Consider the following 27,123-nt stretch of genomic DNA (forward strand, 5'->3'; position numbering starts at 1 on the left):
CTTTTTTTCTAATACTATATGCAATAGGTCAACTATATTTGGTGTATGGAAATATTTTATGATCTATATGTCAGTCGCGCAGGTTTTATTTGACCTTGACCTCATTTTCACAGTTCATCGCTCAGTGTTAAGTTTTTGTGTTTTGGTCTGTTTTTTCTTAAACTATAAGCAATAGGTCAACTATATTTGTTGTATGGAAGAATTGTTAGCTGTACATGCCTGCCTGGCATGGTTCATCTGACCTTGACCTCATTTTCATGGTTCATTGGTCAATGTTTAGTTTTCTTGGTTAATGTTAAGTTTATGTGACAGTTGTAATAAAGCTTTATATTTAGGACTATCAACATAATATCAGTGATTAGTAAAGAAGGCGAGACATTTCAGCGTGTGCACTCTTGTTAAAATTGATATTGTTTCACTCATAGGGTCTTTGCATCGGAAATATCACATGCATTATAAAACTAGTTGTTGGCATGATACGGGTTATATTCCTCTCGTATAAATTAAGATGGCATGATACTACACCCCTAACGGTGGGGATTGTGCTTGATTTCATATGATGAAGATACAATCTGTTGGTCCGATTAATTGGCGTCTGGAGCTGGCATATCAGTAACTGCTAGTAGTTCTTTGATAATTTATATCTATGTTGCCATTTTGCTTAGTTTCTTCTGTCATCTACTCTGCCATCGCACTCGGACTTCTTTTAAACTGAGTTTTACTGTGCGTATTTTTAGTGTTCGTTAATTCCACATGGGCTGGAGTTATAGGGGAGTATGAGATTTCACAAAATATGTTTAACCCAGCCGCATTTTTGCGCCTGTCTCATGTCAGGAACCTTTAACCTTTGTTAGCCTTGTATGATGTAGGTGCTAGGGGCTGTCTTAAACTTTCAGTGATTTATTTTTCCTCCGTGTTGAAGGCCTCACTTTGAATTTGAGATGAAGAACAGCTATAAAAGCGCTGATTGTGAGGCCTCCGGGTGCTGGATTTTCTCGCTGCATTTAAGACCCATTGGTGGCCTTGGGCTGCTCTCTGCTCTTTGGTCAGGTTGTTGTCTCTTTGACACATTCTTGTTTCCTTTCTCTATTCTATTTGAAACCATCCTGATACCAGGTTTGTTTCTCTAGTATGAGATGTGTATTCTTAAATTTCTAGGCCATTTATTCTTTTTTCTTAATTTTTATAACCGGTATTTTCTATTTTCATTATATTTAAAATTCCCATTATTCTCTATTCCTTACTGTTTGCCCCTTATTCTCCACGTTTTGCCCCTTATTCTATATTCTGCGAACTCTATCTTGACCCAATAAGATAATTTGTATCTAGCAGGTGACGTTTTAAATATTTTTTCGGGTCAAAGAGGGACAATTCGAATGGTTAAAGATGCGAGTCTTCCGTTACAACTTCATTATAGGACAAGATGATCTAGATTGGGTCCTTATTTCTTTATTCTTTGATTTCGTACACAATCCTTCTGTATTCTTGATTCTTAATATTTTATGTTTTGATCCCCTTTTTGGTTTTGACGTTCTTCTGTGTTTTTGACGTATGTTGCACTTATTTTGGTTTGTTCATAAAACTTATGAGCTACAAATTTACAAACAAAATGTAGCAACCATATCATTTCCGAATTGGGCTAATCTTAATCGTTTTTGTTACACATGCATGCACCCCCTTAATTTTCTGTTAAGATGTGTATCTGAATAGTTCACACATTTGTATACTGTATATTATTATTTTTCTTGACTACGGTGGACAATGTTTTTTTAAAGAAAAGTGACCTTTCAATTGCACAAAAACAGACAATATTACTACAATCCTGAAAAAAAAATCAAAGTTTTGAATCTGTAAACATGATTAAAACGAACAGCGGACATAAAAGGACAAAGTTCATTTAAATTTCCATAATCAAGATCGTATTTATTTGTTATTATTTATGATATTGCACTATTCTATCTGTAGATCCAAATCAAGGCCTCTGTGGCCCAAATTCTTTGCCGTGTCCGAAGCGCATTTCTTGATTTACTTTATCAGAATTCAGCACTCAAAACAAGAAAAAAATAAAAGTCAAGGGACATAAAAACAACCACAAATTTATCTAATGTCAAGTTTTGCTTGGGGGAATAAGAATTTGTGATGAAGGACGAAATTGAAAATGGTTGTCAGTGGCGGATCCAGAGGGGGGGGGGGGGGGGTTCCGGGGGTTGGAATCCTCGTTTTTAAAGGATTAATGCATTTGAATGGTGACATATAGTTGGACCCCTCCCCGCCCCTTTACCCTGGATCGGGTTCCTCCTTTGAAAATGGCTGGGTCCGCCCCTGGTTATTATCAATCAAGTCAATAATTTGCCCTGACTCCTAAGCAGTGATGATACCACAGGCGCGGAGTCCAGTTATTATTCATGGGGTCACCAAAACGAACATTTAAAATATTGTGACCAGGTGGAATAAGGCATAGATGAATTGAATGCAGAACGTTCAAATACTTTATTATGTACTATAAAGAAGGCAACGACAGATCTGAAATATACAGATAATGACAAATAAATATAACTTTACAAATAAATGCATATAAATATATCATTTTGTAACAAATAATGTATATTATGTTTGATTACACTATTGCAAATAAATAATAATGCAAAACTAGTGAAATGACAACTCTGAATGTAAACAATTTGTTAATTAATGCTAATGAAAACTGTTCACTAAAGTAAGTTGACCATACGTCTCAATAAAATACTATACAACATTGAAAGTTTATTACAGGTAAAAAAGAAAATATAAAGTTTGAAATACAATTAGCAAAGTAAATGAAACTAAATAAACTATTTAAGACAAAAACTTTTAACCATAGATTAATTTGAAAAACCCTTAAACTATAAATACCTTATAATGCTGGCTACGGCTCATAGTGTTGTTTCTGGTGTTACTTATTCTGCATTGACAATATAGTTAAAAATTACAGTATATATAGTCAAAAGGTGAACTGTCAAACTGGCCAGAACCAGATAAAACAACTATTAAGAAAAGTAATTTGTCCAATAGCCAGTGGTGAGTAAATATCAAAGATCCTAGATAGAGTATTTGGATTCATTGAACCATATAATACAAATATATGTTCAATATAGTAAGATCATTATAATATAGAGTAAATAGATATAAACGAAGTACAAAGTTGGGAATAATATCAAATAGATAATTTGTATATAAATGAACTTGTCCACATACTCCCCAGCTAAGTATTAATCGTCTCGATAATGCAAATATTTATATCCACATACTCCCTTTACTATCATAATAAATAACACAAAAATAAGACACAAACATGTAAATATGTACAACTAATGTCCTGAATGAATTTACTTAGACATAAATTTTGAATTTGGAAGTCTATTTGGATTTGTATGTTTCCCTGCAGTTGTTCTAGTTGTTCGTCTGGGTATAAACATATCATCTGAACTGTCTGAGTCACTGCTGTTATTATACACAGATTGTTGTATATTACATTTAACGACATCACGACGATTCAAAGTTCTAGAAACACCAGCACCATCACTAGGTTCTACAGTAACAGTATTTTCTGACAAACGTACGACAAGGTAAACAGTTGAGCTCCAAGTGTCTTGTATTTTATTTCGTCCACGTACAACACGGTTTCTGATATAAACTTTATCACCGACACAAATTTCAGGATTAAAACGTTTCTGATCATGTACAGTCTTACGGTATTCAGCACTATCTTTTGTTTGCTCCCCAGCTTTTTCGTAAGCATATCGTAAACGATTCTGATGTGCAATAATCCATTCATCTAACGATTCATGAGTTTCATTAGTCTGATTTGTTCCAAGTAAAAAGTCAATTGGCAATTTAGGACTACGACCAAACATTAGATAATAAGGACTATAACCTGTTGTTGAGTTCTGTGACACATTGTACGAAAAGATAAGTTCCGGTAAATACTTTGGCCAATGTTTCTTTTTATCAGGAGAAAGTGATTTCAGAAGATTGTGTAGTGTTCTATTAAAGCGTTCACATTGTGCATTTCCTTCTGGATGATACGGTGTAGTTCGAGATCTACCAATTTGGTACAATTTACAAAGCTGACAAATAACATCTGATTCAAAATTCCGACCTTGATCGGAGTGTAGACGCTCTGGTACTCCATACACACAAAACCATTCAGTCAACAATACATTAGCAACAGTGTCTGCTTTCTGATCTTTCGTAGGTACTGCACGGGTAAATTTAGTAAAAATATCAGTCATAACAAGTACATTTTCTTTTCCATGTGCTGGTTCAAGTACAGTAAAATCAATTGCAAGTATTTGCAATGGCCTGTTAGCTATCAAATGTCCCATAGCTGGTCTTATAGCTGGTTGTGGCATTTTCGAAACAATACAACGTTCACATTTCTTACAATAATCCTTAATATGATTAAACATACCCGGCCAATAACATCTGATTCGAACATTAGTGAAAGTACGCTCAATTCCTTGATGTCCTAACTTATCATGACAGTTATCCAACACTTTGTTCCGTAACACGACAGGTAATATCAACTGTTTCAACTGACCATGATTCGGATCAATGATTACTCTATAAATCAAACCATCTTCAACTTCAATGCGGTCCCACTGACGTAATAATGTTACCAACGGCTTATCAAATTTTCGTTGCTCCGATCTCAAAGGTTTACGTTTAGTGTTCCATATTTCAATAAATTTACCAACCACAGGATCTCGTTTTTGTAAATCCTTAATATCAAGTCTATCTAAAGAAGGTAAAGTTACAAAAGATTCCTCTGTATAAACTGATTTTGTTGGCACAGACTGTATATTTGATGCTAAGTCATTTGGTACAACAGTTCCTGCAGCAAATGTTTGAAGTAGATTTTTGACATCCTCAGATTTCGAAAGTTCAATTTTATCGTGCATACGTGATAAAGCATCAGCATTGTTGTTATGTTTGGCTTGTCTATATTTAACATCAAAATTAAAAACTGCTAATTTTGACAACCATCTTTGTTCATGTGCACTAAGTTTCGATGTTTGTAGATAACACAACGGATTATTGTCTGTATACACTGTAAATTTTGATCCAAGTAAATAATCTCTAAATTTTTCAGTAATTGCCCAAGTTAAAGCTAAGAGTTCTAATTTTCTGGAACTATAGTTATCCATATTACGCTCATTTGGTCTTAAAGCACGACTAGCATACGCAACAACACGCAATTGTCCATCGACATATTGTGACAAAACAGCACCTAATCCTTGCATACTTGCATCAGTTTCTAAAATAAACGGTTCATCAAACTTTGCATAACTCAATACTGGAGCAGTTACTAAGTGTTCTTTCAGAGTATCGAAAGCAGTCTGACAATCACTAGTCCATTCCTTTCCAAATAATTTTCGTGGATGAGGGGTAAATTTTTGAGCTAATTTGTGTAAAGGTCCTGCAATCTTGCTGAATCCCTGTGTAAATCGACGGTAATATCCTGCTAAACCTAAGAATGACTTTAACTTTTTAACTGTTGTAGGTATTTCAAAATCTTGAACTGCACTGATTTTATCTGGATCGGTTTGAATTCCTTCATCTGAAACAACGTGGCCCAAATAACGGACTTCTCGTTTAAAAAAATGACATTTCGAAGGTTTCAGTTTTAAACCATGTTCCCGTAATCTCTTGAAAACAACTTCTAAACGTTTCAAATGTTCTTCAATATTGGCGGAGTAGACAATAATATCATCTAAAAAGACTAACAAAATGTTAAAAATCTCATCTCGAAAACAATGCTGCATCAAACGTTGAAATGTTGCAGGTGCATTGCATAATCCGAAGGGCATTCGTAGATATTCGTAAAGTCCAAACGGTGTTGTAAAAGCAGTTTTCTCGATATCATCTTCATGCATCGCCACGACATTGTAACCGCTAGTTAAATCCATTGTTGAAAATAATTTAGCTCCACTCAAAGCATCAAACGATTCCTCAACACGAGGTAATGGGTAAGCATCTTTGTAAGACTTCTGGTTTATTTTTCTAAAGTCCACGCACATGCGCAGAGAATTGTCTTTTTTTCTTACTAGTACGATAGGTGAAGCGTAAGGACTTGTGCTTTCACGAATAATCTTGTTTTCAACTAACTTCTGTATATGTTGTTTGACTTCTTCATACTGGTTAGGCGGAATTCGTCTATACGGTTGAACAATCGGTTCATCATCTACTGTGCGAATTTTATGTTTTACAGTTGTTGTATATCCAACATCACTATCATTTTTCGAAAAAATATCACTATAGTTATAAAACAGTGTTTTTATTTGTTCTCTTTGCTTGGTTGTTGTTGATAAATGGCTAATATCTACAGGCATTTCAAAATCTTCTAACTTTGACAATTTAACATCAGTTTCTGCACAATACGCAATATCATGAATATAAATTTCATCTGTATGTCCAGTTCGTATAAATTCAACATGTCCTCTATCATGGTTTTCTACATCACCTTTCAATAAAATACCAACTCTAGTTCTTGGAGCAAGCCATATATCATCATCTCCAATATTAGCAACTCTAAAAGTTAAACGTCCATTTCGAACAGTAACATACGTATGTACAACAATAAAAGTAGAAGGTAAGTGTCCACTAGTGTGTAAAGGTTCAACAACAGCATCATACAATCTCGGTAAATTCGGCCCAGTTCCATTTAAAATAGTCACAGAATTTGCAGGAATACGAACTGGTGAATTCGAGCAAAGTTTAATAAATCCAATAGTATTACAATGTTCATTTTTGTCACAAGCTTTAAAAAGTTCTCTAAGTTTAAAATTTTCTGCTATTTCGGTAACTTCTTCTGGATACTGGTTCCCATAATCTTGTTGCAAAAGTTTTTTACATAAGCTAATAACGTTCATTCCCAAAAGTCCAGGGACATTTTCTTTTCTCATACGGGTATAACTGTCAATAGGATCCTTCACAATCAAAACACCTCTGTTTGGCAAACGTTGCCCCATAATGTCAATATCTACTTCAACATATCCTATATACGGTATACAAATTCCATTTGCCCCTTTCAGATTAAACGTAATATCAGTTTGTAGCTCCGTACACCTCCTCAGAAAACGGTTGTAAAACGACTCTGTAACTGTTGTAACAGTTGACCCAGTATCTACTAGACAGTTAACTTTAAATCCTGCAAAGTAAGCACTAACTGTTGGACATTTACCCACTAAACGATCAGCTTGTATTGAGTCCATATGATTATCATCTACAATGGGACTCTTCACGGCAGACGCTACTCGTTTCCCGACTTCTTTGAATTAACAACTGGACAGTCTACAATCTTGTGACCTGGTTTATTACATCCAAAACATAACAAAGTACGTCGTTGTGGTTCGAACCTATTGTATCTACTGTTATAATTTGTCGACTGTTGCTTTGAATTCATGATCTTCGTTAATGTTTCAATTTGTTCACTTTGTTTCTGGACAATACCCAATAACTGGTTGAATTTTTCGGATTGTTCACTACTACTGTCAGTTTTATCCTTACTAGCGCACACATCAGCTGTAGGTTCTTCTGGTACAGTATCAGTTGTTTCACTTTTCGTCTTTGTGTTATATCTTTTATCTGTATATTCTTCCTCCTCGGACCACATAATAGCTTCTTCACGTAAATCCAAAAACGGCATATGAGGTTGTGCACGAACTATTTGTTTCAGATGCTTTCTTAAGTAACTGTCTTGTACATTTTGTGAAAATTGGTCGCATAATGTTTTCTCTTTATTAGGCATCCAAGTAGAATTTTTAATTGTAATTTTACTCATTAAATCCATTAACACATATGAATATTCTCTGAGCGATTCATTTGGCTTTTGCACACGATCCAAAAAATTCTTCTGTAGTTTGGTAATATTATCCTTTACACCAAAGGCATCTTGTAAAATTTCTAAAATTTGATCTGGACTTTGTCGTACTAGATGAGAACGATATTTCACTTCATCTTTAGCAGAACCTTCAAGTTGTAAATATATAAAATCCGCTCGTTCTTGACGGGACATCTCACGTGAATGTAGCACAGTATTAACATCTTCAATCCAATCTTCAACTGGAAAATTATAACCGGAAAACTTCGGAACCTTTCTATCTTTCTGTACATATACAACATTCTTTTCATTCGGTGCCTTTTTCACTTCATTTTCACCACCAGATTTCCAAGACATTTCTTTAATACTATTCTGTAATTCATTCACTTGCTTTTGTAAAGACTTACAAGTAGGATGACTTGCCATTATGAACTTTCAAAACTATTGAAAATTATAAAAAATACAAAAATTGCAAAAATACACAATATATAACTTCAACTCTATATTCACAAAAAGTGAATAAATGCACAACTATAATCCAGTATGAATAAAACACATAATCCAAAATGAAAAAAAATTTACACATTTCAACATATATCACAATATTTCTCAATATCACATATATTCCAAATACAGAAAACAGTTACTTCATCGGTCCTCATTGGTACATGGTTTCTGCACTGTTATACATCTTCGTTAGTGTTCGCCTTTCAATCTCCGACAATGTTCGGTTAAGTCCGTATATATTCCAATAACACCAATAATCTCCGTCACTGGTCGGCTCCTTCCGTGGATTTCCGATTTTTCGGTCAACTCCGTGGATAGCCCGATGACACACACACATCAACTTCGTAAATGTTCGGCTTCCTCCGTAGATACCCCGCTCAGCCGTCTGATGGAATGTCAGCAATCATTGCCTTCTGGTTTGTCGACGACGCCATATGTGACCAGGTGGAATAAGGCATAGATGAATTGAATGCAGAACGTTCAAATACTTTATTATGTACTATAAAGAAGGCAACGACAGATCTGAAATATACAGATAATGACAAATAAATATAACTTTACAAATAAATGCATATAAATATATCATTTTGTAACAAATAATGTATATTATGTTTGATTACACTATTGCAAATAAATAATAATGTAAAACTAGTGAAATGACAACTCTGAATGTAAACAATTTGTTAATTAATGCTAATGAAAACTGTTCACTAAAGTAAGTTGACCATACGTCTCAATAAAATACTATACAACATTGAAAGTTTATTACAGGTAAAAAAGAAAATATAAAGTTTGAAATACAATTAGCAAAGTAAATGAAACTAAATAAAATATTTAAGACAAAAACTTTTAACCATAGATTAATTTGAAAAACCCTTAAACTATAAATACCTTATAATGCTGGCTACGGCTCATAGTGTTGTTTCTGGTGTTACTTATTCTGCATTGACAATATAGTTAAAAATTACAGTATATATAGTCAAAAGGTGAACTGTCAAACTGGCCAGAACCAGATAAAACAACTATTAAGAAAAGTAATTTGTCCAATAGCCAGTGGTGAGTAAATATCAAAGATCCTAGATAGAGTATTTGGATTCATTGAACCATATAATACAAATATATGTTCAATATAGTAAGATCATTATAATATAGAGTAAATAGATATAAACGAAGTACAAAGTTGGGAATAATATCAAATAGATAATTTGTATATAAATGAACTTGTCCACAATATGTTTTCTTTAATTTCCATCACATAAACTGTCTCATTAGTGTATACACCACATATTCATTTTTAGAGATTTCATAGCGCATGACACTTATTTCTAGACATCTTTCCTCCGGAAGGCTTGAGGCTTGAGGGGAAGATAAAGTACTCTAGATCATTAGAAGGACTAGTTGACCAAGTACAGTGATCCAGGGGAAAGGTTCCGGGGGTTGGAACCCTACTATTTTTTGAACGATCAATGCATTTGAATTGGGACATATGGTTGGAACCCATTCCCCCTTTCTCCTGGGTTGGGAACCCCCCTTCTTTAAAAAATGACTGGATCCGCCCCTGGAGTATACTAGTTACCCGTATCATCGAAAATGTAAAAATAAGAAAATGTGGTATGATCGCTAATTGAACTACTCTCCACCAGAGACTGAACAATGATAATTATTGTTGTTCTATGATTGTAAGTGTTGTTTCATGTTATTATTATTGTTATTTATCTTTGCTCTTTTGTACATAAATTTGTATATTTAATCCTTCCATGTTTATGTCATTTTGAAATGATCTGTAGTTGCACTTGTGATGTCATTTTATTATTGTACATTATTGTATTCTTATATTAGAAACACATATTTCGATTTTGAATGGAATAAACTAATGAATGTAAATAATTACTTGTTTAACAGTTGTTGCATCAGATCTTGAACAAATAGTTCAAGCAAATCTATTTATATAAACATGATAAATAGCTATAATGAATTTTATTTAATTGTTTTCAAGTACTTGATCAGGTTTTTTTTTCATGCACAACTGCACAGATGTGTAGAAATTTACAAAATATATTAGGTTCTTTTGAGATTCTTATATAATTGTAATATGGTTGACAGTAGAGCAAGAAGTATGAAAAGATAATTATTATGAATTGTCACCCATATGAATACTATGGCAGTAAACATTACATGAAGAAGGCATCCTTTGAATTGTTCAAAATTACATTTATGTGAATGAATTTTTATTTGTGTTTATTTAACTGCATTTAAATAACAAAAAGAATAAAATGAATGGTATGTAATTTTCTTCTTTTCGTCTAATACCTAGTTTATTTTATATATATATGAAATAATACTTCGTTCTGAACATGCACGAAATATTTGTCACTGGACGTTAAGCAACCAACAATCGTTCCATCAATGAAATAATACTAGACAAGTATAAACTTGAAGATTTAATTTCCTTATTAACAAAATTCACTACAGTGTAGACTTTTGTCTATTGAGGTAGATATTATGTTGACGTATATTTGAATGTTGATTTTTTAGCGTCCTTGTGTTTTGTCTCACTAATGTATTATCTCCATTCATTTAGATTATGACTACATGTTATAAAAATGTTCAGTGTATAAAAATCATCTATATTTGTATTGCTCATTTTTTTAATGATAATGATGTGAAACATGTATTCTTTTTAAAGAGGCAGTATCAGCGAAAGTCGTCAATTTTTAAAGCTGTGAAAATGCAGTAACTTTGTAAATATTAATGAAAAAGTATCTTTCCTGTCATTTTCAGGACTGTAATTAATGTAAATAAGGATGTTCGCTCCACTGATTCAACATAACATGCATCTTTTATGCCCCAACTAGGGGCATTATGTTTTTCAGTCTGTGCTTTTGTTCGTCTATCTATCTGCTCGTTCCTTCGTCCTTCTGTCCTGCTTCAGGTTAAAGTTTTTGATCAAAGTAGTTTTTGATGAAGTTGAAGCCAAATCAACTTGAAACTTAGTACACATGTTCCCTATGATAGGATCTTCTTCATTTTAATTCCAAATTAGAGCTTTGGCCCCAATTTCACGGTCCACTGAACATTATAGAAAATGATAATGCGAATGGGGCATCCGTGAACTATTGACACATTCTTGTTCAAAGCTGTTATAAATTGATTTTTCATACATTTAATTTTGGCACCTTTATTCTTTAAAAAAATGAAAATAGAATTAGATTTGCAAAAACTGATTTTTAAACTATATCATGTTATAAAATTATGAAAGAAAAGTAGGGGTTAGAGGGAACATGTTAATTGGAACTATATGGATACAATTAGAGGATTCTGAATATCTTACAATTAGTCAAAAACAAGACTAGCTTTAATCCTTATGATAAAAAAGTAATTATCTGTTAGACCATAGGTCATAAATTATCCAAAATACTAAAATTGGAATAGATAAGTAAATGATAATTTTGATTTTACTTCAGTATTTGAATTGAATTCATTTCATAAGCCTGATTTTCTGAAGATTTTGAATAATCAGTTGGTAGAATCAATTCACTTTTAAAAGTTTCGTTTGTAAATTGATAGGTGTTTTTATATAGAGTTAATGAGGTGCAGAAGGGGGTATATTCGTTGTAGAACAGTTTGAAATTCCTCACAGAATTGTATTGTAATATACTGAAATGCTATTGTTAAATGAATGAATAAATTATCAATAATTCTAAAAATAGTTGCTTTTATGTGTTCCTGCTGTAGCAATTACTAGACTGTGTGTTTATTTGTTGTCATTTCATAACAGTCTGGCGGTGGCGGCATACACTATTTGTGTAAAGATTTATATTTTAGAAGTTAGAAGACCTCGATGCTTCATATTTTGTATGTAGGTGACTTATGTTACGAAGTTTCCATTCGTTTTATGACTATTGTCTTTGGCCTCATTTTTATGGTTCAATGACTTCTTAAAAACTCAATAGTCTCGCCTGTGATGAAAGTGGCAGAAAACAAGCCATATGTATTACAATCAGGCGGCGGCTGCATTGGCGTAAACTGTTTCTTTATATTTCAGAAGGTACAAGACCTGGATGCTTCATACCTTGTGTGCAGATACCTTGTTACATATTTCACAGAGTTTCCGTCTGTTATATGTCCATTGTCCTTGATCTCATTTTCATGGGTTTAACTGGTTGAAAAAATGCATTTTTTTTTGTTAAGTAAAATACTCACTTTTTATGAGTAATTGGGTAACTATATTTGGTATATGGGTTCTACATGTATGTTAGGTAGGGTTGAACTGACCTTGGCCTTATTCCATGGATCAGTGATCAAGGTTAAAATTACGTGATCAAGTCTTTAACTCAGACACTATAAGCAACAGCTCAACTATTTTCGGTATATGGAATGACTGTAAGGTGTACATGTCCGACTGACAGGTTTCATCTGACCGTGACCTCAATTTCATGGTTCTTTGGACAATGATAAGTTTTAGTGATTTGGGTCTTTTTCTAAGATAATTTAAGCAATAAGGCGGCTATATTTGGTATATGGAATGACTGTTTGATGAATATGTCCTTCTGGCAGGTTTCATCTGACTTTGACCTCATTTTCATGATTCATTGGACAATTTTTAGCTTTAGAGAAATTTTGTCTATTTCTCAGATATGTATATCAAATGGTCAATTATATTGAGTGTATGCAACAATTGTGGGGTAAGCATGTCTGTCTGGAAGGGTTATTCATATAACGATGTCCTCATTTCATTGTTTATTGATCAATGATAATTTTTTCGTATTTATCCGTTTGTCAGATATTATAAGTAATAGGTCAACTATATATGAGGTATTAAGTGATTGTAAGGTGTACAAGTTAATCTCAGAGGGTTCATACGACCTCGACCTAATTTTGATGGTTCATTGGTCAATGTTCAGCTTATGTGATACTTGTAGTAAAACCTTCAGACTAACAACATGATTTCAATGATAAGTAAAACAGGCGAGACAATGTAGCGTGTACACTCTTTGTTCATGTGAATTTCTCACTTATGACGAATAATTGGATAATACTATTTGGTATATGAAATCTTTTTAAAGTCTACATGTCCGTCAGACAAGGTAACTTTGACCTCGAACCTCATTTCATGAGTTAGTAATCACTGTTAAAATAAAGTGATTATGTCCGTTTTTCAGATACTATAAGCAGTAGGCCGACTATATGGGGTACATGGAATGATATAAAGCTGTTCATGTCAAACTAAATTTGATCTCATTGTAAGGGTTTATTGTTCGATGTTTAGTTTTGATGTTTTGGTGTAAAAGTAAAATAACAAAATACCGATCACCAAGGAAAGTTCATTATCAAGTTGCAAAATCAAAAGCTCAAACACAGTAAACGAATTGAAAACTGTTGTCACATCCCTGACTTGGTACAGGTGTTTCCTTTTGTACATGTTCTAGAAAATGGCGGATTAAACCTGGTTTTGAAGCTAGCTAAACTTCTCGCTTTTATGACAGTCGCTTAAAATTCCATTATATTGACGACATGTTTAGCAAAACCAACAGACATGATAGGTAAAAATGTCAAAAATTGGGGTACAGCAGTCAATGTAGTGTTTTAATCTGAATCACTATAAAAACAAACAACTATGTCAACAATGAAAATCAAAATGACATTAAGACACCATATAGATAAAGCACATAAGAAAAAATGAAAGACAAGAATACAAAAAATTATCATAGCACAATAACACAATAGCGGGATATATTAATACCGTCAGAGTATTAGCTGCAAGCTCTCGAATATCGATTGAGTTGGGAAATGTATATCCCACATGCAGGTGAAGTTTATATATTGCTACTAAGGTCGTGGAAATTTATAATTTCAAAATTAAAATCGTTTATCATAGATCCTGGTACTGAGATTACCGATCATGTCAAATTTGAAGTGTACAAAAGTCTAAAATTGAGGCGGAGGAAGCCTATTTTTTTTAGTAGATATGTCTAGTTCAGGAGAATATATGAATGGAACCCAATCAGAAAAGTTTGAATTGTTAATGGAAAGAACTTAATCAAAATATCTGGATTGGAAATTTAATAGTCTGGTTTCTTTAGTCTTTTTGTTTTTGACAAGTGTCCGAATCATATGAAAAAAGGTCGGCAAGGAGAGGCGCACAGTTCGTCCCCATAGGAGTATTGATGATTTTGCTGTAAAACTGTGTTTCTCCGATTATATGAGCAATTGTCAACTTTTTTTGGTGAACTAAAAAAAAAGGAACATTTGTGTCTGGACATTATATTGAACTGTGACCTCATTTTCATAGTTCAGTGGTCAAAGTTAAGTTTTTGTGTTTTGGTCTGTTTCTCAAATACTATGAGCAATAGTTCAACTTTATTTGATACATGGAATGAATGTAAGGAGTACATTTCTGTCTGGTAGGTATCATCTTACATTGACCTCATTTTCATGGTTCATTGGTAAATGTAAAGTTTCTATAGTTTAGTCCTGAACAAAGACACTATACGCTTTTTATTAGGGGTTAGAGGAAAATGATCATTGGGACTATATGGATAAAATTAGAGGATTCCGAATAATTCGAAAAAAGTCAAAAGCAAGCGTAATAAAATTTCTTAAAATGAAAAAAACATACATCATCTGTTAGACCAGAGGTCATTAATTATGAAAAAACTCCAAAAGGAAATGTATTTCTAATTGAATTCATTTCATTAGTCTGATACACTTTTTTTTAACATATTTAATTATCAGTGAATAGAAGTATTTCTTCCTATTCAAAAGTATTATGTGTATACTGATAATGGTTTCTATTTAGAGTTAATTTGGCACGGAAGGGGTTATAGAACTATTTGACTATAGGTCAAGTGGATCAGGTGTAAAGAATGATTGTAATGTGTACATATCTGTCTGGCAGGGTTAAGCTGACCCTGACCTCATTTATGATTCATTGGTCAAATGTTAAGTTTTCATGATTAAATCTCTTACTCATGTACTTCTATCAATAGGGCAACTATATTTGGTAAATCTTGATCTCAAATATATAACAGAAGAAGTATGATTGCCAATGAGACAACTCTCCACAAGAGACCAAATGACACAGAAATAAACAGCTATAGGTCACTCTAGATCTATAACACATTTGAAATACAATCAATCGTCATCAGTTAAGCAGGTGATACATATCAAACTCGTACAAACATTAATAATAGTTTCAAGCAAGGAAAATACGCTAAATTTCTGTAAAAATTCATAAAATGTTCAGTGATTATGTAAAATCACTGGTCATTTTCAGGTATTATATATAATCACTAATGATTTTAGCGATTATGCAAAATCCGTGAAAAATCTGGGATTCTACCTAATCCCTGTTTATACAAATTCACTGTAACTTATATACACATAATCATAGAAAAATTGCTTTAATCATTTCCTTACATGTCCAATAAATGTATTGTTTTTGTAAATTCTATTAATAAAGAAAACCACAGACTACAGCAGATATAATAACTCGAAGATAGGTGTAAAGAATTTTGTTTTAAAAATTGTCACATTTCTGTTTATGGATATATTTTTCTTGCATTTCCAATAAGATATTATTGTAAATTTTAGTAAAAAGGGTTACACCAAGAATTATCGGAAGACAATTTCATCAAATAGAAATATGATTGTTAAGTAAGATTACAATGTAGTATACAGAGTAGAGAAATCATAACTATCGGCCTAAACAGACTGTCATTCATATGTGGCTTATCAAAGACTTCACAAAATATTCAAACTTCAGAAATAGTTAAACCGATATTAGCATAAGCCTTTCTTATTCAAGATGTCCAGAACAAACCGGAGTTATTTTTAGAAGTAGCTCCCTTCAAGATGGTCGTATTTCACTAAACGACTTTAAACATCGGTTGAAAATTGGAATGTTTAGCAAGGTGAAACATGTACATTCAGGATATTCCTGGTTTCTACAAAATTGAACTTAAGGGAAAATATTAAGAAGGCTGTGGAAATTGGGAAAAAAACGGTTGAATAGACAGGGATCTTACACCGTTACTGTATCGTTCCTTCTCTAAAATGTGTCAAGCCCGTTGCTCTCTTACAAGTAATCTCAGTACAATTAGTTGACGAAAACCGTATCAAATCCCTTTCTTTTTAAGGTATTCGTGATGGCAACAGCAACGCTTTTTCTGTGTTTTATTGTTAACTTTCATTTGTTAACTTTGCCGAAATAGTAGACAATGAAATTATCACTCATTTAAAGCAAACACTAAAAAATTATAAGTAAAAGTATAAATTTATTACAGCCAATACTATTCACGATTTTAACACTCTTTCAAATACAGATGTGGGTCCAGTTCGCATGAACAAAAACGACCAGAGGAGCTCGCCGAAAATCGTTTGCTGGATGCATTAGATGACGAGTCAAGTCCTTTCCAAATGTCTTAGGTTAGGTATAGGGTTGACTGACACACATGTTTAACCCCACCGCATTATGTACAGGTATCAAGCCAAAAGCTGTCATGTTTTGATTAATTTCATAGTTTATTGTAGTATAAATTAAGCCGCTTGTTTGTGTGTGTGTTTTTTTGTTTTTTGTTTTAATTAGCTCACGTTCTGTCATTCTATACGGTATTGGTCTTGCTCATTGCTGAATGTCGTACGGTAGATATATTAAATAACATAACAGAACGTTATTAGTTTAAATAAAAACTGAAGAAATCTTTTCTATTGTTACCCCAGATAACTTTTCCGTTTGTTACTCAAAATAAACATTCTGATTGTTAATTTCGATAACCCTTTCGATTGTAACATAAAATAACCCATCCGATTGTTCCTCAAGATAAACCTTCCGATTTTTTTCAAAAAAATAATTCTGCCGGGTCCGTTTGCGCTGAAATCGGTAACAAACATTAATACTGGGAATGTAGGAACAGGAAAGAGATGAAAGTAGATAATCATACAAAAAACGACAAAGAATTATATAACTGATAGCTAAAAGGGTGATAGAGCAGATTGTTACCCCGAGAAAACATTGTTAACCGTGGCGAAGTGAGTGAATGTTATGTTATTTACTGTCTGTTTAATTAATTTCACACGTCTTGTACATAACAGTCATTCCTATTTAGTAAAGCGCACACATGACCAAGCGTCTCCGTGAAAGGTACATGTAATAGAGTATTTGCCATGAGATATTTTATAAATAACACATAGCTGAGAGGGTGATAGAGCAGATTGTTACCCCGAGAAAACATTGTCAACTGAGGCGAAGCCAAGGTTGACAATGTCTTTTCGAGGGGTAACAATCTGCTCTATCACCCTCTCAGATATGTGTTATTTGATTTATTATACTGAATGTTCTGTTATTACTGTCTATTAAATTTCAAATTCAAAGTAATAAACTATGTCGTCTTGTACATAACAATCATCCGTATTTATTAAAGCGCACACTCGAGCAAGCGTCTCCGTGAAGGGTAATAGAGTATATGCCATGGGATAGAGTAAATTGTCTCCCTCGTATTAACCAATCAAAATCTGGCATTTTGACATGAAGTATAATAAAGTAAATTGTCTCCCTCGTATTAACCAATCAGAATCCCGCATTTTGAAATGAAGTATAATAAAAAAATTATATAACTTATATTTTCTGTATATGTAAGCTCGGTATAAATACTCTCACAGGAACTTTAGAAAATCTATATAAAAAAATAATTTCAAAGTTAGAATCAGATTAAAGGGTGCAATCTTTTTTTAAGGTTTTTTTATAAATACATGTTCATGCAAAAATAAAAAAAATGAATTAATGATAAAATAAGATGAAACAATCAACGGAAAGAAATAAATAGAATCATACTCCGGGGAAAATCAATTTATATTTAAACTATAGATAGAATATAGGAACATTGCATTAAACTATGAATGAACCAAAAATCGAAATTAGAAAATCAATTGGAAAAATATGATTGCCCAAATAAATGAAAAATGTTTGCTACAGGTAAGACGAGGTTTGAAATTTGCTTACTGGATCAGTTCAACTTCACACTTGTAGGTCATTTCTGGTTCTTTTATATCCATACCTCTTGAGCAAAATCCAAAAGATACATAAAGTAACAAGTTCGTGCGGCTGACGAGTTTCTTACATTTTTACTGAAAATCTAACTGTTTTCCAATATACATGTGCTCTAAAAACGGAAGTTATATATAGTACACGCAAACTTAAATGATATAAAAATTCAAATATAAAACAATCAATTTTCTACAAATAAAAACAAATATACGTATAACTAGTGAACACAATTAACTTAGTCCGAGGTTCCCTAGAAACAATGAGGCAATATGAAAAAGGAAGAGCAAGATAGAAAAGGGGAAGGGTTTACATACTTGTTTGATACTATAAATGCCAAAATGAATATAAATAAACATTGGTTGTTGGATGTGTACTGATTAATAATCTAGTCAAAAATCATGATTTTTTTATTATTTGTTATTGGCTTTGAACTAGCTGTCAGTAACTGCGAGTACTCTCAGATCTGTACTTAGTGTCTTTTTGTTGTTGGGATGTATAAGTACCCGGCCACGTCCACTTTCTGCTTTTGTTAGATATGTTTTTATTTGTATCCATCTGATGAGTTAAGCCTTTTTCAACTGATTTATAGTTTGTTCTAATGTTTAACTGTTACACCACTGTCCCAGGTTAGGGGAGGGTTGGGTGCCCGCTAACATGTTTAACCCCGCCATATTCTGTATGTGCCTGTCCCAAGTCAGGAGTCTGTAATTCAGTGGTTGTCGTTTGTTGCTGTGTTACATATTTGTTTTTCGTTCATTATTTTGTACATAAATTAGGCCGTTGGTTTTTTTCGTTTGAATTGTTTTACATTTGACATTTCAGGGCCTTTATAGCTGACTATATGGTATGGTCTTTACTCATTGTTGAAGGCCGTACGGTGCGGTGCTTTGCTTTTAGCGTTGACCGAAGGATATTTTGTATGAAGCCCTGTGGAAGCGCTTCATTCTAAACATGTACACACGAGCAACGCTATTACAATTCTATAAAATAATAAAAAGAAGCGTTCAATTCTTATAATTACATATGACGGCTATCATTCGGTATATCGAGAAAAATGATCGTGAAATAATAAATAACTGTGGTCAAGTATTGCGATTGGATCATGAAAGATCTGGTATAGGATCGTGAAGGAAATATTATCAAGAAGACACATGCCACGTCAGTAAATAATCTAATTTAATGAATAATTAAAGAACAGAGTTCCTATGTCCCCCGCGTTGCACTTTTTTCAATATTTCCAAGGGGCATAACTCTTTTAAAAAAGTCAATCGTCCACCATTTCATAACTTGTCTGAGATATTGCTGATATTAACCTATAGTATAAGTTAAATAAAAATCTGGGAAGAATTGTACCCGTGAGAGCGCTAACGAGGCCATTTTCCATAAATTTAATATTTCCAAGGGACATAATTCTTTTTAAAAAAGTCGATCGTCCACCATTTTAGAACTTGTCCGAGATATTGCTAATATTAACCTATAGTATAAGTTTTATAAAAATCTGGCAAGAATTGTACCCGTGAGAGTGCTAACGAGGCCATTTTTCCATAAATTTAATATTTCCAAGGGGCATAACTCTTTTAAAAAAGTCGATCGTCCACCATTATAGAACTTGTCCGAGATATCGGTGATATTAACCTATTGTATAAGTTTTATAAAAATCTGGCAAGAATTGTACCCGTGAGAGAGCTAACAAGACCGGACAGACGGACGGACACACGGACGGACGGACACGCGGACGGACGGACACACGGACGGACGGACACGCGGACGGACGGACGGACGGACACGCGGACGGACGGACGGACGGACGCCCGGTATTTCCATGTCCCCCGCAACGCGTTACGCGGGGGACAATAATTGCAAGTATTGAAAAATAGAACTGTCTGCCAAAATGGTCCAACAATATGATCAGTATCCGAGAAAACAAATCAAGGTTTTAAAGTACATCATTTTTACAAAACTGCAAATGATAGATTGTTCCTCGAAATTTCACAGAATTAAAAATGTAAACAAATTTTTGTTTTTTCATATTTTGAATGCATAAAATTTTTTTCTCCTAAAAATATCGTTCCATATTACTGTTTAAATAACATAAACGGTACCAATTTTTCTGCACCAGATGCGCATTTCGACAATCAATGTCTCTTCAGTGATGCTCGAGGCCAAAATATTTGAAAATCCAAAGCTTATTAAAACATGAAGAGCTATAACCCAATCAGGACAAAAAAGTATAGCCAAAGCTGAGCAAGGAATCAGAGCTTTGCATGAGGGAGATACATTCCTTAATCGAAGTACTGGCTACTGGGCTGGTGATACCCTCGGGGACTATCAGTCAATGGTTCTTACCGTTATTTAGTTTTAGTTTAATCAGAAACTTTTCAAAAATGAGAATATTTGTCATTAATTGATAATTCGGATCGTGAAAGATCTGGAACGGATTTTTTATGATTGTGAAAAGAAATGTGAAAGATCTGTTGTCGCTTATTCGTTTTTGCAAAAAATCCACGTAAACGATCAATTATTTTTTAAACACATGATAACAAATATTTGTAATTGTAATAGCAAAAGATTGGATTTGCATGACTTATTCCGCTTCACTTTTGTTTGCGAATAGGGCTATGACAGTTAAATGCCATTGGATCGATCGGATTATTTGATAATACCGGACCGACTAGTTGCCTTATAACACTATAAGTCCGTCTGTCCGTCCTGCGTAAGTTTTATGTCGTATGAAAAGTTAAGATTATCGCATCTGATTTCCATTAATTTTTATGCACATTCATATATCTTATAAAACATGTAAAACGATTATCCTTGTTGGTTTTGGTAAACTTCGAAAAAAAAACATTTATTTCATTTACCTGTGGACATTATTCTATTTGGCGGCATTTTGTTCAAGGTTATGGTTTACTTTCTGAAATTGTTTAACATCTAACCCCTTATTTTATTGATTTTGTATTTACATTGTGTCACAGATCAAATTTATTCGTTCAGTGTATGTTCACTTGTGTTTATATGCATGTCTTTTGATTGAGTTAAGCCATTTCAATTGATATTTTATGGTGTGTCTTTCTATGTTGTGATGGTACACTATTGTTTCAGATAAGGGTGAAGGTTGGTACCTATTAAAACGTTTAAACCCGCTGCCTTTGTTTGCACCTGTCCTAAGTCAGGAACCTGATGTTCAGTAGTTGTCGTTTGTTGATGTGGTTCATAAGTGTTTCTCGTTTCTCGTTTTTATATGGATTAGACCGTTGGTTTTCCCGTTTGAATGGTTTTACACTAGTCATTTTTGGGGCCCTTTATAGCTTGCTGTTCGGTGTGAGCCAATGCTCCGTGCTGAAGACCGTACTTTGACCTATAATGGTTTACTTTTACAAATTGTGACTTGGATGGAGAGTTGTCTCATTGCCACTCATACCACATCTTCTTATATCTATTGTTTAAAAAAAATCCCGAAGGAAAACAAATGTCATATTCCTTACTTAGCACAGACATTTTTCTTTAAAAAATGGTGGGTTAAACCTGGTTTTCTAGCTAGCTATAGTAAAATTTAGTGTTCCGTAATACAACCAAAACCATTTGTAAACAGGCAAAATAGGTTAACGTGGCCATATCTGGGACTCAGCAGCCAAAACTGAAAGCAGACATACAACACAACTGAATTAAACATTCAAACATACTTACAATTAAATTAAACAAAGATGCCAACAGAAAAAGTTTTTGAAGTCGATAATACAGTCAGTATAGTAAAGCATAATGACATATACACCTTCCCAATAAACTACAAAATAAGTAAAATATAAAAACAAGGGTATACAAAAAGAAAACAACACTATAAAAACTCATATGCATCTCTTGTCCCATCCGCATAAGGAACGCCAAAAGCCTAAAACCTGAAAGCTGAATGCATATATACCGAACCACGTCAAGAGTCATATCACCAAATGGAACATAGGATAAAATTGAGAAAGGAAACGGGGACTGTGTCAAAGAGTACAACCCGACTAATCAGCAGAAAACAGCCGAAAACAGCCGAAGGCTACCAAAGGGTCCTCAACTCAGCAAGAAAATCCCACACCCAGAGGCGGGCTTCAGCTGGTCTATAAATAGCATATCTTCATTTTTCGGAGATGGTGTTTACCCAGTCCGGAAATTTAGATACGATTAGGGCAAACTTATCGACCCTTTAAATAAACTCATTATAAAAGTTAACAAGTTAAACACTGTAATTATATCTTTAAATATTGTTTATGTTGGCATAAAAATTGATTTTGTTATCAGTAAATTAAAACCAAACTCATAGTATTGTAAACATCAGCCCAACAATGTTAGATCTGTAAATTTGCTTTCGCAAATTTTTTTGTTCTTCCCTCGCCGGGATTCGAACTCATGCTCCTGAGATATCGTGGCATCAAATCGCCTTGCACTATGCCCGACGCCCTATGTACACATATTATTATTATAGACCACTCGACCACCTAGGCTCTAAAAATAAAGCTTTCGGAGGCCGGATGTTACCTTTCCTTGTCAGTTTTAATCTAGCGTCGTAACACGGTACATGATATATAAGGCATGAAGATAGAATTGTTACAGATCAGCTGAATTATCTATTGTAAAGGATCCTACAAATCAATGTAAGATGCAGTCACAGAAATAATTATATTATAAGTACGTCTGAACTAGTGACGACTCTACAACAGATTTTATCCATCGGATCACCAGCAGTGATGGTGTTACAAGGCTGAAAATACATTCTGTATATATAATTCGTCTAAACATCAGCCCAACAATGTTAGATCTGTAGAAAGCAAATTTACAAAATTTTTTTGTTCTTCCCTCGCCGGGATTCGAACTCATGCTACTGAGATATCGTGGCACCAAATCGCCTTGCGCTATGCCCGACGCGCTAGACCACTCGACCACCTAGGCTCTAAAAATAAAGCTTTCGGTGGCCGGGTGTTACCTTTCCTCGTCAGTTTTAATCTAGCGTCGTAACACAGTACATGATATATAAGGCATGAAGATGGAATATGTATACATATGCACATTCACGGTTCTACAAGCTTTCGATACATGTATTTTGGCATTGCAAAAGGTTATGTTTTTCTCTGACTGATAATGACCTCTTTACACTCAATCCATTGGATGTTGGATGTGTACTGATTGATATTTTAGTCTTAGATAGATGGTTTTTTTTTATTAGTTGTTATTGGCTTTGAACTAGCTGTCAGTAACTGCGAGTACTCTCAGATTTATACTTGTATATTGTGTCCTTTTTGTTGTTAGGGATGAGGGATGGATAAATACCCTGTCACGTCCGGTCTATGTTTATGTTTGATGTTTTTCAGCTTTTTATCGACCTGATGAGTTAATAGATATAAGAAGATGTGGTATAAGTGCCAATGAGACAACTCTCTATCCAAGTCACAATATATAAAAAGTAAACCATTATAGGTCAAAGTACGGTCTTCAACACGGAGCCTTGGCTCACACCGAACAACAAGCTATAAGGGGCCCCAAAAATGACTAGTGTAAAACCATTCAAACAGGAACACCAACGGTCTAATCTATACAAAAACGAGAAACGAGAAACACTTATGAACCACATCAACAAACGACAACCACTGAACATCAGGTTAAGCCTTTTTCAACTGATTTTCATAGTTTGTTCTTATGTTGTGCTGTTACACCACTGTCCCAAGTGAGGGGGTGGTTGAGCGCTCACAAACATGTTCAACCCCGCCACATTACTTATGTGCCTGTCCCAAGTCATGAGCCTGTAGTTTAGTGGTTGCCATTGGTTCATGTCTGTCATATTGTATTTCGTTAATTGTTTTGGTTTAAATTAGGTCGTTAGTTTTCACAATTGAATTGTTTCATATTTTTCATGTCGGGGCCTTTTATAGCCAATTATAAGTTACGTGTTTTTCTCGTTGCTGAATGCCGTGCGTTTGCATATAATTGCTTACATCCACTTTATTTGAAATATGGTGGATATCTGTCTCATTGGCAATCATACCTAATCTCTTTATTTTGATAGTCTGCGGTTCCCTAGAAACAATAAGACCATCTGTATAGGAAGAGGCAAAATAGAAAAGGGGAACGGTTTGAATACTTGTATATTCCTATAAATGCCAAAAATGAATATACAAAAACAGGTTACATTAACCTGTATTTATGGTCCCTCCTTTTTCATCTATTTCTACCTAGCATATCGATTCCTTTATTTTAATGGATCTGCTGGTACCCGCCCTGTCTTTTTCTTTCGGGTCTGGGAGAAGGAGGGGGACCATTTTGCTTGTATTTTCTCCATGTACTACTTCTGTGCGAGAAATTGTCCCAAGAAGTAAGGCAAACAGTAGCAATAAGTGAATTTGTAATATTTGTCACTGGAAGTCAATTAATAAATGCAACAACATCGAACTATAATAATTTTTATTGATACTCTGCAGCTATACAGATCAAATTGAAATTGGCAAAAAAATTGCAGACAAAAAGATACTAGTATAATTTATCTTAATTGATTATAATTAGCAGCTTACAGAGTAAACCACGTTTTCCCAGGAAGCAAAATTACTCAAATCAATAAAACACCCTCGCTTAGAAATCCTGCCTCGAAATACCGGTTAACCACCTACAATTCTCATTTAAGAACTGAACGTTTTTACAGTTTTATTTGTGTGTAAAAGCGTTGCCCGAATGACATTTTGTTTAAAGCACGGCGGAATCGCTTCCTCCTAAAAATGTGCACACGATCAACGCTATTATAACTCTATAAAATTATTTAAAACAAAAGAGAAAAATGATCGTGAAAGAATAAGTAACTGTGGTCAAGTATTGCGATTGAATCGTTAAAGATCTGGTATAGGATCGTGAAGGAAATCTTATAGAGAAGACACATGCCACGTCAGTAAATAAACTTATTTAATGAATAATAATGGCAAATTTTGGAAAATAAAACTGTCTGTTAAACTGGTTCAATAATATGGTCAGTATCCGAGAGAAAAAAATAATGTTTAAAAGTACATCGTTTTTACAAAACTACAAATGGTTGATTGCTCCTAGAAATTTCAAAGAAATAAAAATGTAAAAAAATTGAAAAAAAAAATTATATTTTAAATGTATACACTACTTTTCTCTTAAAAATATCCTTCCATATTACTGTTTAAAATGGTTCTTAAAGTTATTTAGTTTTAGTTGAACCACAAACTTTAATTTCAAAAAATGGGAATATTTGTATAAAAAGGATATTTCGGATCGTGGCCGAATGGTTTAGAGCGCTGGACACAGTGATGGCGGTGTTGTCTCGATATCACAATAGCATGAGCTAAATATCAACACAACAAATGTTAAATTTGCAAATTTTTGTTCTTCCCTCGCCGGGATTCGAACTCATGCTATATTGGGATATCGAGACAACACCGCCTTTTGCTTTATAAAATATAGAATCTAGTATTCTGTATATATTGAATAGTGTGTGGATCCAATTTGGCAAAATCCGATCAGCCACCTAAGGGATTAGGTGGGCTACTTTGCGTCTCATTCAAAACAACCTACGATTTAAAAAAAAATGTAAAATAGGCTTAAAAGTGAGGTTAACTGATGCATTTTTTAACGCGACAAAAACTATTTGCTATCCCTGTTGAACATGCAATTGTTCGTGTGTATTTTGTTGTTCTTCGACAATTCCGAAGCTTCTCGGGTTTCGCTTTAATCAATTAAATTTGTGTTCAAAATGGAACTAGAATTAATGAGAACGGAGAAAATCTTAAACGGTTTTGCCCAGTCCTGCAACCCCCCCCCCCCCCCCCCCCCCCCACGTTACCGAAAGTGTCCCTTACTGTCTATACGTATTTCGTGGATTTATGTTCCCGAATATGACATTCATCAAACGCACTGTAAGTGAGTGTCTTGGTAGAAGCAGGAGTTGCTCATCTGTTCGGAGCACCTAGTTCGCCTTAATTATGACCTTTTTTCTGGGACCTGGGTTTGTTATTGTCTCCTGATTTTCCTCATTTTGACTGACGCTTTATTTGATGCCATTTTCTGCGACAAAATTAAATAAAACCTAGTTGAGTGATACAAGGGATTAAACGTGTTGTGACCAAAGAGAGCAGTTAGTGTTATCTAAATCTGATATATTTATTTATGTAATTGATAGTGGTGAAAACTCCCTCCCTTGATACGAAAGGGGGAAACCGAAATGTAGCAAAAAGAAGGTAAATCAAGAGCCAAAAATAAAACTGGGGACTATAACAGCACAGATTGACAATGCACACACAGACGCCGAAATATAAAGACAAATTAAATACTAAGTACCCAGACTCGTAAAACGAACTAGAGGCTCTAATGAGCCGGTGTCGCTCACCTTGGTCTATGTGCATATCAAACAAAGGACACTCTCCAACATTGTAGATGAGAAAAGACTTCATGACAAAAATCTCTATTTTGTTGATCTTGTATTACTGATCTTTTAGTCTGCAGGTTTCTCTCTATCTTCTTTAGTTTTTGCTCAAAACACAAAAGAGGGTAAAAAAAATCCTCATTAAAGGGCAATCATTCCTATGACGAGTGACAGTCTACTTACTATATCGGCAAAATTTGACTTTTTAATGGATCTTGCCTTGCTGATAATTTTTGTGACTTAAAGTGTTTACTTATCTATTATAATTAAATCTTATATAAGGCATAACGTGAAAAAAATTTC

The 27,123-nt window shown here is 33.9% G+C and overlaps 1 protein-coding gene and 1 long non-coding RNA gene across 2 annotated transcripts in view; one reads left to right on the forward strand and one right to left on the reverse strand.

Moving 5' to 3' along the window:
* Positions 1–27,123, forward strand: part of LOC127704151 (rho GTPase-activating protein 190-like) — a 253,363-nt gene that overhangs the window by 118,160 nt on the left and 108,080 nt on the right. The window lies entirely within an intron of this gene.
* On the reverse strand, positions 8,843–9,595 carry LOC127704171 (uncharacterized). Its single transcript, XR_007983172.1, has 2 exons — positions 9,260–9,595; positions 8,843–8,890 (listed from the first exon to the last, which is right to left on the reverse strand). It is a non-coding gene; the product is annotated as an uncharacterized LOC127704171 (long non-coding RNA).

The sequence above is a fragment of the Mytilus californianus genome, unplaced genomic scaffold, assembly GCF_021869535.1.
Source record: "Mytilus californianus isolate M0D057914Y unplaced genomic scaffold, xbMytCali1.0.p SCAF_6, whole genome shotgun sequence".
NCBI lineage: Eukaryota > Metazoa > Mollusca > Bivalvia > Mytilida > Mytilidae > Mytilus > Mytilus californianus.